Genomic DNA, 15975 nt, shown 5'->3' with positions numbered 1-15975 from the left:
GAAAATTCAAGATGCAAGAGAATGTAGAGATGGTCCTATGTATGTAAAAATTAACATGACATTCTTCTTCACAAAAGCCCCAAATCAAATTCTATAGTGTCCATTATGCAAAGGCACATAGAACATCTGAAAATAACCACACCCGAGGAAACAGCATTGACCTCAGAAGAGGAGAAAGATAAGATGAAGCTCTGGGAGTCTGGATTTCCCAAAGATTGCTACGCCAATGTATATTCTATCCTACATGCTCTCCTTACACATGATAGGATCCCTTGTTCTGAACCTGAGTGGATTTTGTAACTGCTTCATCCAATAGAATCCAGAGGAGTGATGCTTTGTGACTGTTGGTGGAAGCTCATAAAAGATGATATGGCTTCCACTCTATTTTCGACTCATCCACCATGTTGTGAGGAAGCTCATATTACATGAAGAGGCCACAGGAAGGTGTTCTAAGCAACAGGTTTCAGTTAGCCACCAGATGTGTGAGTGAAAGTGACTCCAGATGATTCTGCCTCCAAGCTTTCGCATTTCATCTAGGGCCCTGGACATCACAGAGTAAAGACAAGCCACCACCTCTGTGCCCTGCCTGAATTCCCCCATCCACAGAAACTGAGCATAGTAAAAGGTGTTTTTTAGGCACTAGATTTTGGGATAATTTGCTTTGCAGCCAAAATAATTGAATGGCTGTTGATTGTTACTATAATACTTAAATATGCCCTAGTAGGACAGCTCATTGACTAGTCTCTGTGTTCTGTGTGCCTCCCTTGTCCGGTCAGGGAAACTTAACGGCCAGTGAGCACTGCGGACAACTTGGACGATGGCTCCCATCACCACCTTTCTGTTTAGTCTGGTGTGCATGTCCATCTACTTCAGCAGTACTAAGCCTGACCCTATATGAAACTACTTTACCAAACAGACAACAAGGTTTACAAATGGTTGTCTTTGTCTTTAGCCTTATATTTTCTGGTCTCCGCACCATTTGCCCAAGCCCCTTGATTCAGTGAATTTTCCCCTAGAATCTACATGTGATCTTTCTGATCCTCTCAGTGTCCCAACCAGGTGGGCACTGTTAATCCTCCTTGTAGATAGGGAGTTAGGTGGTCCAGAGGGGTTAGGTGAGGTGCAGGTGTGTGGTTGAGGATGGCGGGGTCGGGGGGGGGGGGGGGGGGGGGGGTCTTCCATCTCAAGCCCTGAAGGCAGGGCTGCTTTGCCAAGCTGCTCTCAAAGCTGCCCCCTAGGCTGCTCCCCAGGATACAGCTGAGAGTGAAGCCCCTCTAGTGGCGTGCAGTCATCCTTCACCCTCATGTGGCCTCTGGGCTGCCTCTGCTCATGGAAAAGGCCTCTATCCCAGCCCCTCTGCTTGCTCCATGCTACTCAGCTGAGACCACCCATATAGGGTTCCCGCGCACCCCCACCCCCTACCCCCCATCCCAGCGCCTGCAGTTTTCCAGCTGGTTCTCTGGTCTTGCCAGGAATCTCCTTGCTTCACTGCCGTAGCCAACAGGGGTGGTGTGCAAAACCCCAAAAGGACCAACGCAGCACTTTCTTGGAGCGCTGTCTGACTCCAGGCCAACTCCTTGCACACATCGCATGTGAGCCCTAAACTTCATCCAGAAGGCCTGGAGTCTTTTCCAGTCTTTTCTTTCAAATCCTGCTCTTCCCAGCCTCTATTTTTCTGAGAGGAAGGCAGCTAACAGGAAACAAACCAGCCACAGCCACTTCAGGAAGCAGAGACGCCGCATCTCACTCGCTTTCCTTTGCTTCTAACATTGGAGATGGGTTTGTGCCATCACCCAGGATACCGGCAGCATCAGACCATTCATCCCAACACCAGGGAGAGTCCAGAAATAGCCTGTTCTCCTGGCCACGGAGACTGAGATCGCAGGCAGGACGCATGGGTCGGTGCTTGAGGCATTTCTGTGGCTGCGCCCTGTGTAACTGTTTCAAGTGGTGGAGGTTCTTCTCTTCACACTAAAAGTAGGACTCCTTGAGTGGGGATGACTACCCTGCTGCCCTCCCCAAAGTACTGCTGGAATCAGACTTAGTACCCAGGGGAGAGAGGGAAGTCGGCAGCTGCCCCAGATGCTGTGGGGCCAGGTGTAGGCAGGAGGAGATGGGGGGAGGGGGGCGTTGGCAGTGGAGGAATTAAGGATGACCTCATCCTTGTGTTCATTCTGCAGAGAAAATGCCAGAAGCTATCAGACAAGTTGAGGATTGAAATGGGGAAGTATTATCTTTTGAGTTCATTTTCTGTTGTTTCTCGTAACTATTTAAAAAGAAGTGAGTCAGTACCCCGTATAAGAAATGTAATGGGAAGAACTCCTTCTCAGGTCCTGCAAGCAAATGGGGAAGGAAGCTCTGCTTTTGTTTTCCTTCAAACTTAATAACAGGCTATTCCTTTTGCACGGTCTGTTTGTCACTGTCTTGGGGTTTTGACCTTCATTTCCAGGCACCCACACAAAAAGCCTAGGATTTCTCAGTCATCAGAGATCAGGGAAGAGAAAGTCCCTGGATCTGAGCCCTCAGGAACATCTATGTCCCCACCCTGGGGTCCAGAGACCTCCTGTCTCCTGCTCAGCTCTGGCTCAGTGGGACTGTAATATTTAAGGAGGTTGCTGAAGGCAGAAGAATCTGCGTCTAACACATGCTTTCTTGTAAGGGTGATCCAAGCCAGGACATCCCACTGGACACACACATGACCAGAGCTCCAGCATCCCAGCAGCTAACCACACCCTTCGCATGTTCTTAGAGAGCCACACAGGAAGCTCCAGGGAAAGGGCTGGGCCTTTCCTTTCTCTATGTCCAAAATGATCTGGCCAGGGGCCACCTGGAAACAGCTCTCAGGCTGCAGTTGCTAAGTCTTACTGCATGAGCCTCCCAGCTGCATGGCCCAGGGCTCTGACTTGGGGGATGAGAACCGAGGACCCCAAAGGCCAACAGTGAGTTACCTCAATTTCTAAGTATGCTGTGCATACCCTGGTGCGACTTCAGCTCACATACAAGGCATATGGGTGTTAGTTGCTAGAAAATAGCATGTGCATTCACAGGTTATCCCTGAGCAGAACTGGAATGATTTATTTTTTATCCTCACTATTAGAATAGTTATTTCAGAAACTGCCTTAAGATTGGCTTCTTCCCACGCCATCCTTCAGAGATGATGCGGTTGCTTAATGGATGGAAGAGTTGTCCCAAGGGAGGGCAGCAACTCTGTTCCTTCCCCAGCACACTACCCAAAACCTTGAGCGGATCCCAGACTCTCTAGTAATTAATAGGGATGGGGTGAGGGACTTCTGGGAAGGGTGGATCAGGCTACATGAAATTCCCACAAGAGAGTTCCCAAGAAAAGAATCTGAGGCCAAAGCATAGGGACCAGAACATGAATCAGTCCATTCAAGCCACACCTGTCAGCTGCCCACTGTGTCCCCTCCAGTGCAGTGAGATTGCATAGACATTGACTGAGACACCAGCTTCTAGCTTCACCACATACATGCCCCAGGCCTGAGCTTTGCCTCTAGTAGGGAGGTCTGGTCCTAATGTCCCTTCATTGCTCCAGTCACTCAGCATATTCACAGGAGGACCTCAAGGGAAAGAGAAATGGTTTCAGTGGGGGCAGAACTGGGCTCTTGAACATTCATAGTGCAACAGGGAGTGAGCAGAAAGGACCAAAGCAGCATGCCTTCCACCTCTTCTACCTATGTCACCTGAAGCAGCCAGCATCACGGGGAGGAGAGAAGAACCCTGACAATGTTGGTGGGAAGGAGAAAGTCAACTTTGATTCACTTTATAAGAAAAAGACAGCTGTATTAGTCTGCTTTTTATTGCTATAGCAAAATACCCAAGGTTAGGTTTTTTATAAAGAAAATAGGTCTATTTGGCTCATGATTCTGGTGACCGGAAAATCCAAACATTATGGTGCTGCCATATGGTGAGGACCTGCTGGCTGTATCACATCATGGTGGAGAAGTGGAAAGGGAAACAGCTCCCTGCAGAAGAGTCCAAGCACAGGGAATGGTGGCCTCACTTTTTTTTTTTTTAGTAGTAGGTGGACTCAATACCCCCATTTTATTTTTATGTGGTGCTGAGGATCGAACCCAGAGTCTCATGCATTCTAGGTGAGCTCCCTACTTCCGAGCCACAACCCCAGCCCGGTGGTCTCACTTTGTAACAATTAGTCCTCTTGAGAGTACAAAACCAGTCCTTTGAGAACTACAGTGATTTCCTAGGGTGATGTTCCCATGACCTGATCACTTTCTACTAGGCACCACCTTATATAGAGCCACCACCTTTAAACACCGATACTTTGTGGCACCAAACTTCTGGCATGTGGGCCTTTCAGGTCATATACAACCCATAGCAAGAACTCTTCTCAGAAGTCAATCCCAGTTCACCCTGGCTGTCTGAAATTCAACAAAGATGGTAGAGATGGGAGGCCAGCGTATAGGAATCTTCTATTATGTACAAGACAAGACAGTAGGCGTCTGCCTATTACTCAACGTTCAATTTCTAGTTTTAAAATTATTTACAATAAACCTGAAAATAATTCAGCAAATGTATTGTTCCTTTATTAGCTATAACACTTAATTGACTATGTAGCACAATTTCACAGATTATGGGACATTACAGTGAAATATCACTGACCCATCTAGAAGATGATTTTTATACTATCTGCCTGCCTTAGCACAATAGATGTAAATGGCTCGTACTTGAACCACAGTGGAGACACAAACATCAGTAATCGATAAGGAGCAGTCACTGCAGGCTGCACCACCTAACCCACAACAAAATTAAAGAGATCACAGAAAAGCCAAACTAGAATAATTAAGAGGCAAGAATAACAGCAATTGGAAACTGATCTCTCAAGTCCTCAGGATGAGAGTCCAGAAACAAAGCTGCTCTCTCCACATCGCCCTCTGTCCAGACTGAAATGTGTGCAGGAAGCTCTGTGGCCTGAGCATCAGAGGGACCCCCAGGCTCAGTCCTTGAAAGTCTAATATGGACTACTTTAAAATACAACTGCCAAAATAACTCAGATGGCTAAGGTATAGCCCTTGGTCAAATGTTAAAAATGAAAGTTAGTGTCCCAGCTCAAACCATTCCTCCATAAGAAGGGAAAAAGTACTTGGCATTTGTAAGGTGTTCACAGCCAAAAAGGACATCTAGTGGTGTGCAGGGACCAGCTAGTGCTCGTAAGCTAGTGAGAACCAGTGGTTAAATCTCTCAAGAACTTTGCAAGCTAGTTGTTAAACATAGCCATTATCAAAATCAAAGTCATATAAACTATAAAATCATATAAGTCACATAAAATAAATGTTATTAAAGACAAAATTAATAAAATACTAAAAAAAAATCCACTTCTGCCACATGCAGTGGTATATGCCTATTATCCGAGCAACTCAGGAGATGGGAGCAGGAAGATCACAAGTTCAAGGCCAGTTTCACCAATTTAACAAAACCTTTAGCAGCTTAGCAATAACCTGCCTCAAAATAAAAAAAAAAAAAAAAAAAAAGAAGGGCTGAAGACGTAGCTCAGTGGTGAAGCACTCCTGGGTTCAACTTCCAGTTAAGGAAAAAAAAAAAGTTGCTCCAGGTGAGTGGTTCTGGGGCTTGTGTGTCTGCTAGGGTTGGTAGGGTTGAAGAATTCCTGGGTTTAATAGGTGAAAGAAAAACGGAAACAATGGAATTCCACATAGTTAATAAAGAAATGGAAAATATGTTCACAATGTCATGAGTGAAAAATATACTATATAATCCCAATTATGTGAAACCTAGTGCATGTGCACATATGTACACATCCACACACATGTACAGTCTGGGATTAGGCATACCTGAACCTTAATGTTGTGTATTTCTGTATGGAAAGGGGATTCCTCATTCTTTAGTTTATTTTCTAATTTTTCTATAATAATCATGTGTCAAGGGACAAAATTACAATAGTTTAGTTTAATTTTTTAAAATTTTTTTTTAGGTGGACACAATGTCTTTATTTTATTTTTAGTGGTGCTGAGAATCGAACCCAGTGCCTCACGCATGCTAGGTGAGCGCTCTACCACTTGAGCCACATCCCCAGCTTCAGTTTAGTTTAAATTTTTAATTGGCTTTATTTTTTATTCTACAATCAAGCAACAATTCATTCTATAAAATAGAATAAGTATTTAAATGGGCTGAGAAGAAGAGTTTGGTTTTAGGGACAGAAAAGGGCTGAAAAAAGCAGAAAAAAAAGTAAAATGTATGTCATTAACATATATTTTCAAAATTAAATAACATTTTCAAGTTATTTTCCCAGTAAAACAGGGTCAGGCAGACAGAACAAGAGAGAAATAACCAATTGGTTAACATCAGCTTACATTTTTGTTTAAGGATTAAGGCAGAAAAAAAAAACCAAAAACTTCATTATCGTGCCAATTGAAATCACCCTGTTTGGGAACTTTAATTATTACTTCTGCTTCTAATTTCCTAGACATGGAACTTTAACATCAATGATTCCATTTTGATTTTCAGTCTTTTTCTGTTGGGGCCCAGGGCAGGAGCCCAGTCTCAAACAATGATTCCTGTAACTTTTATTTAATACATGTAAGAAAATAAGCAAAGAATTGTTTCTAATTGTATTTGAATGCTAATGGAACTGAGGTGGGGGGCATATAGTCCCACAAGCAAGATACTGCAAACCTGCATGCTTCGTGGCCACTTCATCCCCAGGAAAATACACCAGCCCTCAGGCAGGTCCTTTAGCCCAAAGACCCCGAATGGGCACCAGTCTCTGGGGTTGAGAGCAGCACGTGGCTCTCTGAGTAGAGGAAACTGGGTTAAAACCAAACAGGCCAGAAGGAGGCTCGTGGGAAAGACATGACATTTGTTTGCAAGGAAGCATAAACAAGGACAAATGAAGACAGGGAAATGTGGCTCAGGGACAGGGAGGGCCTGATCAAAGCCAGCTGGGCTGCAGGGAGAGATGCCCAGGGGCGACTTGGCAGCACGGGCCTGCGCCTGAGGCCAGAGCAGCTTCTCTAGCCCTGGGGACTGCCAGGGAGTGTGACCTAGACCATGAACATCATATCTGGAGATTGAGCACAATGGGCTGCAGACACCGAAGACTTGAGTAAGTTGTTCCCACTGCTGGGAAGAAGACCCACCCGGATCTATCTTCTCGGCCCCAAGGTAATGGAACAGAAGAGCATTGGTATGTACCACCAACCACATGCCAAATAGAGCTGGGAATTTCCTTACATCATTGAGTCCTTGTGGTATTCCTGGAGGACATGAATATGACCCCCTACACCCCACCAGTTTTCCAAGGTCAAATAGCTGCTGAGTTGTGAAGCAGGCGTCAAGCTCAGGGCCCATGTCCATCTACACAGCACAAGTTTTCCCCATCCAAGCAAGCCAGATTGTCACCAGGGTCCCACCAGAGCCTTCTCAGTGCCTTCCAGTGCCCTTTTCTCCTTTGAACATGGGCCCCAATCCACAGATCTCCACTGGCCTCCATTCATCACTCTTTCTAAGCATGGGAGCTCCTGAAAGAGCTAGTGTGAGGTCCAGGCTTGGGCCTTACAAACACCTCAACTTAAGATGGTTTGACTCACAATATTTTGACTTTATGCTGGTACAAAAGCAAGAGTCGTTCAGTAGAAATCATTGAAAGTTGATTTTTTTTTTTTTTAATTTCTTATAGTGCTGGGTATCCAGCTCAGGGCCCCAAGCATCCTAGGCAAGCTACATCCCCAACCCTGGAATGTTTACCTTTTCCTGGGCTCGTGATATGCATTATGGTCCTCTTGCAATGCTGAGCAATGGAAGCAAGCCACAGCTCCCAGTCAGCCACACAATGACAAGGTGAGACACTCTCCCACAGTGTTGCTGACCTGTGACATTCAGTATGTCAGGTGTAGTAAATGCAATTTTGACTTGCCAATATTTTTAATTTACAATGGGATTATTGAGATGTAACCCTGTGCAAGTCAAGAATCTGTTTTTCTATCCCGGAAAAACTAGAGCAGCTTTACAATGTTTATTAAAATCATGCCAGGCAAAAGCAAAGCACAAATTGCAAATTATCATGTGATAGTTCACTGATTCAATGGACAATAGCTGATGCTTAAAAGTCACAAAACATTTAAGATTTTCTCAACTGGTTGGACCCAAGTAGGATTTTTTGCTGTTTTTCCTCATTGCTTTTAGAGAACAGACACGGGCTCCCTGCTCAGAATGGGGAGGTGATAGAGGTGTTCCCTTCAGTCCCAGGTACTGTATAAGGATGTGATCAGCCTGTAGTTGCCAAGCATCTGAGTCAACTCCTGTCACTGTCCTCTGAGCAGGTCCCCTGGATCCTTCCCCTTTGATTGTCTCTTATCTTGGGTGAGTTATCACCACCCCCATTTTTTTAAATAATTATTTTTTAGTTGTAGTTGGACACAATACCTTTATTTCACTTACTTATTTTTATGTGGTGCTGAGAATTGAACCCAAGGTCTCACACGTGCGAGGCAAGCCCACCACCCCCATTTTTAAAGTCCTTGAAAAATCGTAGAAGTTATGGAATGATTTTCACCTGCCTGAGCTCACATCATGGATATCTTTTTTTTCCTTAATTTTTTTTTAAATTGTGGATGGACACAATACCTTTATTTTGTTTATTTATTTATTTTTATGTGCTGAGGATAGAACCTAGTGCCTTACAGGTGCAAGGCAAGCACTCTACCGCTGAGCCACAACCCCAGCCCCACATCCTGGATATCTTGACTGGCATCCATCTTTCCTGGAAGTGATCTCAAAGAATTTACATGGTGAAACTTTCCAAAAGTCCTCCATAGGCATTATTTCCTCTCTACAAAGTGTTCCTCCTGTGGAACTTGTGAAAGACTCTTTCTGTGAAGGCAGGTTCCCTTCCTGTCGTCTGGCTCTTCTACCTACCCTCTTCTCTGGGGACAGAGCCTGCCCTGTGAGCCTGGGCTGTGTGGTCAGGGGAGGAGCCGCTGCAATTCACAGGCATAAAAGTCTCCGTGTGGTTCTCTACGACTTTGATCATTCTGGAAGGTCGAGCTGTTATAGATCTACAGCCACCAGGAAGAGCAGAGACTTTCTAGACCCAGAGCTTCCATTGTGCCTAGAAGTTCCCATTCTGATTGGAGGCCATTTCCTTATCTGTTCACCTAACTAGTGGGAATAAAAGACATCTGCTCCCCAGAAAGAGAAGACAAATGAATGTACTCTTGTCATCATGTGGAGCCGAACCTGGGCTGCAAACTCGAAGAGGCCAGAGAGGAACACACGTTCTGTCCCAATGTCAGGGTTACAGAAACTTTGGAGACCAGACTCCCCATGAATGCTGTTACCCAGGTCCTTCCTCACTGGCCATGCCCCATGCAAACTGTGGTTTTAGGGGAAAAAAAAATCTACCTGTCCCCAGAGAAATTTTCACATCTGCACCAAAAGAATATATGCAAGATTTTTCATTGCATGTGGTTTATATTAACAAAAAATTAGAAACGGTACATATTTAAAAAAACAAGTGAAACATGAGGAATTATTTCAATCAGTGAAAAAAGTAGCAAAATGTTTAAAAAGCAAAAAGCATTTGTGAGTATGTGTGAAAGAGTACTGGTTGTATATCGGTAGAAACACAGTGATGAAGATTTAAGCAGTAACTACTACAGCTTTTATTTTTAATTTTCTCCCATGGTAATTATTTTGTTTAGTTCCCTATTTCTTTTTGAGATAAGTGTAGTCATTTAAATTTTCTGAGAAAATCATTTATTTTATCTAGATTTTCAAATTGGTTTCTCTAAAAGTATTCCTTATGCTCACTGGTACTATGTCTGGAAGAGCTATCTTGTCCCTGACCCCTTACTCACATTATCTCTGTGCTTCCCAGCTTTTCTTCACCCCACCTTTCTGCCATGATGCAGTACTTCTCCACAGGTCTGGAAACAATGGTACCAGCTGACCACGCACCAAAATCTCTGAACCCAGAAGCCAAAATAAATCTTCCTCCAAGTTGATTTTCTCGGGTATTGTGTCACAGTAACTGAGAGTTGACTAACACACCTACCAAGTGTTCCTCTCTGTTCACCTTTCTGTTCCAATAATAATTAGAACAGAATTATTCTAATATTGTTCTGATAATAATTTCTGTTATAGTAATTATTTCAAAGTCCTTGACTGCTAATTTCAATATATGGATTATCATAAGTCCATTCTAGCATCCATTAGGTCTCATTATGTGTCACAATTTCCTGTTTATTTGAGTGTCTTTTATTGTTCTATTTAATACAGAACATTGTGGATAGTACATTATAGAAACTCTGGACTCAGTTATCTTCCTTCAAAGAATGTTGATTTTTAGTTTTGTGTTTTCATAAATTCAGAATTTGTCCATTTTGCATCCAGTAGTTACAGGGCCAAACTAATAGCTAGAGTTGTTTATATCTCCCCGTCAACCAGCTGTCATAGGTGCCAGGAAAATCATATCACAAGCCTTCTAAGCAATCCCAAGTCCATGCCCCAAGCACCTCCTTTTATCTGACTTACACACCAAGTCAATGTTATTCTGATGAGCAAGTTCTAAACCAGCCCTGCCCTTCACGGAAGACACATTCCTTCTGCCTCTTGACTAAACATGGTACTTCCACCCTGTGGCCTGGGTAACATGATGTGTCCCTTTCTCTTGGGAAATGAAAGTAATAATTTCTCTATGTTGTCACTCATACATCTTTATAAATTAAGACCTGGGCACGAATCTTTAGTCTGGCAAGTTAAATTATTGTCAATTAGTTGGATTCTATAGAATCCTGGTTTTAGACTGTGTTGGTCTATATAAGTTTTATCTCTAGTCCTAGGGCATAACTCCTAGTCTTAGTTCCAATACAAGTACACTTATGCTTGCCAAGAGTGTTTGTGTTCTTTAAAATAACAGAACAAACAGGACTTATTTATATAAAAAGATTTATTTTAAGGAATCAGCTTACACAATTACAGAGGCTTGAAGTACTAACTCTGCATGGTGGGTGGCAGGCTAAAGATCCAGAAAGAGTTCATATTGCAGTTCAGGTCTGAAGGTCATCTACTGCATAATTTCTTCTTCATCAGGGGAGATCAGTCTTGTTCTATCTGGATCTTCAACTGATTAGACCAAGCCCAGTGACATTATGGAGGGCAATGTGCTTTACTTTCAAAGTCCACTAATTTAAATAAAAATCTCATCCACAAACACTCTCATGGAAACATCCAAAATAATGCACACCAGGCACTGTGGCACAGCCATATTGACATAAAATTAATAAAATTAACTGGCATTCCAAATCCCTAATTTGGTAGAATTGGAACTCCAAGCTGTCTCTCAATTTCAGGACAATTGCTGGATTCGCTGCTCAACATTTTTTTAACCTTCCAGCTATTTCTTCTCAATGAGTCTCTGGGAGACTTGCCCAGATTAGAGAATCAGTCAAGGATTGAAGGGCGATTTTAAAGCAGATTTTGGTTTTGTTTCTAAAGATGCTTCCTTTTTTGAGATAGTTCCCCTGAATTGTTAGAATTTTATTATATTTATTAAACTGTGATTGCTTCAAACCCCAATGTGTGTCTTCCCAGCCCAGTAAGATTGTCATTTGCTGCTTAAACTCTCTCCCCCAGTGTAAACTGGCACTTGCCCTCAGGAACAAAGCTGGGTCAGTATGGAACTCACCACTTCTCCTCTTTCAATGACCAATTTCCCTCTAGCTTCTGCCAGTTTTTCGTGACTCTAAACAGTTGTATTGAGCTTATCGTTGTTATTGGTAGAAAGGTTAGAATTAGAACACTACTCTGTCATTACTCTAGAATTTAGAATTTCACAAATTATTTTTAAAAATATTTTAGGTTTCCAAACAAAGAATGCCTCTGTATTAGCAATTTTTGGGGGGAGGGGGATTTGAACTCAGCCACAACCCCAGCCCTATTTTGTATTTTATTTAGAGACAGGGTCTCACAAAATTGCAACAGCCTTGCTGCTGCTGAGGCTGGCTTTAAACTGGCAATCCTCCTGTCTCAGCCTCCCAAGGTGCTGGGATTACAGGCATGCACACTGAGACCAGCTGTATTAGCAATTTATTAAATGTGTGTGTGTGTTGCTGGGGATTGAACTGGGTCTTGTGGGTCCACCAATGCTCCACCAATGAGTTACATTTTAAAAAATGTTTTATTTCATTGTGGTCAGCCAATGTAGAGTACATAATTTCAATTCTTTGCCATTCATTGAGATTATTTTTTTTTGTTTCTTTTTGGCCTACTTAAAGGAAATTCCACACCCAGTATGTTGATACTTTGAGAGAAATGGTTTCAAACCTCTGACAATTTCTCCCCATGTGAATGTCACATTTCATTCTATTTCTGAGCTATGCTCTTAGGTACAGAGAGCTTCATGTGCTTCTATTATGTTGGTGGGTAATCAGTGTCAAATATCTTCCTCTGAACCTTGCTAAGCTTTTCACTTGAATTCAGTTTTTCTGATATTACAACTTCTACATTTGTTTTATTTTTCTGTAAGCATTAGCATATGTTTTTTTCAATATTTGTTTTTTAGTTGTAGTTGGACCAATATCTTTATTTTATTTATTTATTTTTATGTGGTGTTGAGGATCAAACTCAGGGCCTCACACGTGCTAGGCGAGCGCTCTACCACTGAGCCACAATCCCAGCCCAAGCATATGTTTTTATTTATTATTTTTAGATATATATGACAGTAGAGTATATTTTGACATATTATGTATACATGAAGTATAACTTATTCTAATGAGGTTCCCATTCCTGTGGTTGTACATGATATGAAGTTTTATTTGTACATATTCATATATGTACATGGGAAAGTTCTGTCAGATTTTAAATTTTTAATCTATTTTCAATCACACTGCAATTTTTATTTTAGTTGTGTCCTTTATAAACAGCATCTGATTGAATTTTTAAATCAAAATAAATGGTTTTTTAAAAGGTAAATTTCATTTATTTAATCAATTCACATTTAATGTTCTGTATTAACACTTGTTTTTGCTACCCAGATTTGCTATTTATTTATGATGTTCTCTTATTTGTTCCTCCTCTTCTTCCCTCTCTTCCTACTCCTTCTTCATTTCCTCCTCCTTCCCCTTCTTTGGACTACAATTATTTAAAAGTTTTTCATGCTATTTTAAAAAAATTCTGAGTCCTCTCATGAATTTGCACTAAGCAAATTAAATACTAAATTTTTCTATCAAGATGTAGAATTAATCATACCTCCACATTTTGTCACAAAAAGGTCTGCATGAGGTCCCCAACAGAATGCTTTCATTTCTCCTCCTTTTCTTCCATACAACTGCCCATGTTGAGATCAGGTGGGATTTTAATGTATGATATTAGTGTCACTTCTTTAAAAATCAATCATCACTTTCTGAAATATAAATTTTTCATACCTTTATTTTGTTTATTTTAGTTTTATGTGGTTCTCGGGATCCAACCCAGGGCCTCATACAGGCTAGGCAAGCGCTCTTCCACTGAGCTACAATCCCAGCCCCATGAAATATAAATTTTATGTGCATCCTTGTTTACTGCCAATTCCTTGATCCTAAATTTAGAGGATCCTTATTTCTCTAAATTCATTTTTCATTTTCTGAAGTTCATCTGTTAATCTCTCTGTCAGAATGGATTATCGGGACATTATTTGCTTATCATAAGGATTTTAGTGTTTGTTTTCTTTTTGTTTTCTCATTTTCTGCCTTCTAATCTGAGTGGTAGTTTGGGTATGGGATATTGTGGAATGGAATCATTGCCCTAGAAAGTTTTGAAAACGTTGCTCTTTTATCATCTTTTATTCAGTTCTGCCAACAAGAAATCTAATTTCAGTAACAGTCTCATATTTTTCCAGGTAATTTTATGTTCTTTGCTCTTGGTTCTCTCAAATTTTGCTTGGATTTTTCTGGATGTAGTTAGCTTTGCCTTTATCTCACTAGATCCTTCCTTTTCTGATGAGGTTTATTGTCTCTCTATATATACATGCTTTTGTTTTGTTTTGTTCTATCTGCTCTCTTCATCTAGAATATTTATTAAATGAATGTTAGAACTTCTGGATCTTTCCTCTGCATCTCAGAACTTCCATTTCATATAGTCACTTACTGTCTTTCTGCAGTGACTTTGCGAAAGATAAAACCAATTTCACAAAACACAAATGGCCAAATGGCCCAACACACAGGACCTTGTCTGACCCTAGTCTTCCTGACCCTCCTTCCATGCAGCCTTACTGGGCACAGTGATTCCTTGACCTTCCTGAGCTTTGCTGTGCTCTCTTATGTTTCTGGATATTGGCACACCAGATATAAGAATGCTCTGCCCCTCCTCCCTGCCTGGCAAAGTCCTTAAAACCAGACTGAGGTCACTCTGCTGGTGGTCAAGATTTTCTTTTTTTCCCCCCCATGCTGCAAAAGCACCCTGTTCACATTTCAAAAACAATGCTTGCTCACCTGCTTGCCTGAGATTTCCTCTGATCAAGGCCACGTCTCTGTCTTCGGTGTTTATTTTTACCAGTGTCTCGTACTATATATCACAATAAGGAACATTTATATAGAGTACTTACAAGTTTGAACACTCTTCAAACTCATAATTTCTTGGAAGATCCTAGCAACCCTTGTGGTCATCAACCTCATCTTACAGATTAAGAAATGGAAGATAAAGTTGAGTCACTGTGGAGGGTAACACACAGATAGTAAGAGGTAGAACAGGAAGAATTAGACTTCAGTCAGTGAGGTTAGAGTTCAGATCCTTATCATGCCCAATGAACAGGTCCCTTCTTGAAGGAGCACATTGGTAGCCATGGAAGTCTGGTATTGTGAGTGAAACTACAGTTGTCTCCATGTGTCTACAGGGAGCTGTTCTAGGACCCCCTATAGTTACCCAAATCAGAATATGCTTATTATGGTTTAGATATGTGGTGTCCCCCAAGCTCATGTATGAGACAATGCAAGAACCTTCAGAGGTGAAATGATCAGATTATGAGAGTTGTGACCTAATCAGTAGATTAATCCATCTAAGTGGATTAACTGGGTGGTAAGCCAGAAGGGGTGGCTAGAGGAGATAGATCACTGGTGATGTGCCTTTGGGGTATATATTTTGTCCCTGGTGAGCAGAGCTCTCTTCTTCCTGATGTCCTGTCCTGAGCTGCTTTCCTCTGTCTTGATGGTCTGCCTTGCCTCGGGCCCAGAACTATGGAGTCAGCCATCTATGGACTGAGACCCCTGAAACCAAGAACCAAAATAAACTTTTCTTCCTCTAAGTCATTCATGTCAGGTCATAATGATGAAAAAGATGACTAAAACAATGCTCAAATCCATACAAAGGACATGATGTTTGCCTATAAACCATACTCATCCTCTCATACACTTTAAATCACCTCTAGATTATTTACAATACCAAATGTAATGTGAAGGCTATGTAAATAGTTGCTATGCTGGATTGTTTAGGGAACATATCTATTTAACACAGATGCAATTTTTTTCTGAATATTTTGGAACTATGATTGGTTGAATCATGGATGCACAAGTAGGGATGACCAATTGTACATTTAAAAAGTCTAGGCTTAGAGGAGTAGATGTATTTTAATTAAATGAAATATCCGCAGAACACAATAAAGGTAGCAGGTACCTGCCACCACCCTCTAACTGAGAAAGCTTCCTCCTTTTCTGTTGTGTATTATTTTCCTTCTGAAACCAGTTGTTTCCTTATGGCTATATTTCTGTCACTATAACAAATACCTGAGATAAAGCAACTTATGAAAAGAAAGGAATATTTTAGCTCATAACTAAAGATGAAAGGTATAGTTTTTGATCAATTGGCTTGGTTGTTTGGGGCCTATGGTGGTACATCACAGCAAGAGCATATGGTAAAGCAAGATTATTTTCCTCATGACTGAGATGAAGGGAAAAAAAAAGAGGAAGAGAAGGGGTTCCCCATATCCTCTTCAGGGGATGCCTCTAATGACCA

Source organism: Marmota flaviventris, chromosome 4, assembly GCF_047511675.1.
Source record: "Marmota flaviventris isolate mMarFla1 chromosome 4, mMarFla1.hap1, whole genome shotgun sequence".
Lineage (NCBI taxonomy): Eukaryota > Metazoa > Chordata > Mammalia > Rodentia > Sciuridae > Marmota > Marmota flaviventris.
This window is presented reverse-complemented; position numbering follows the sequence as displayed.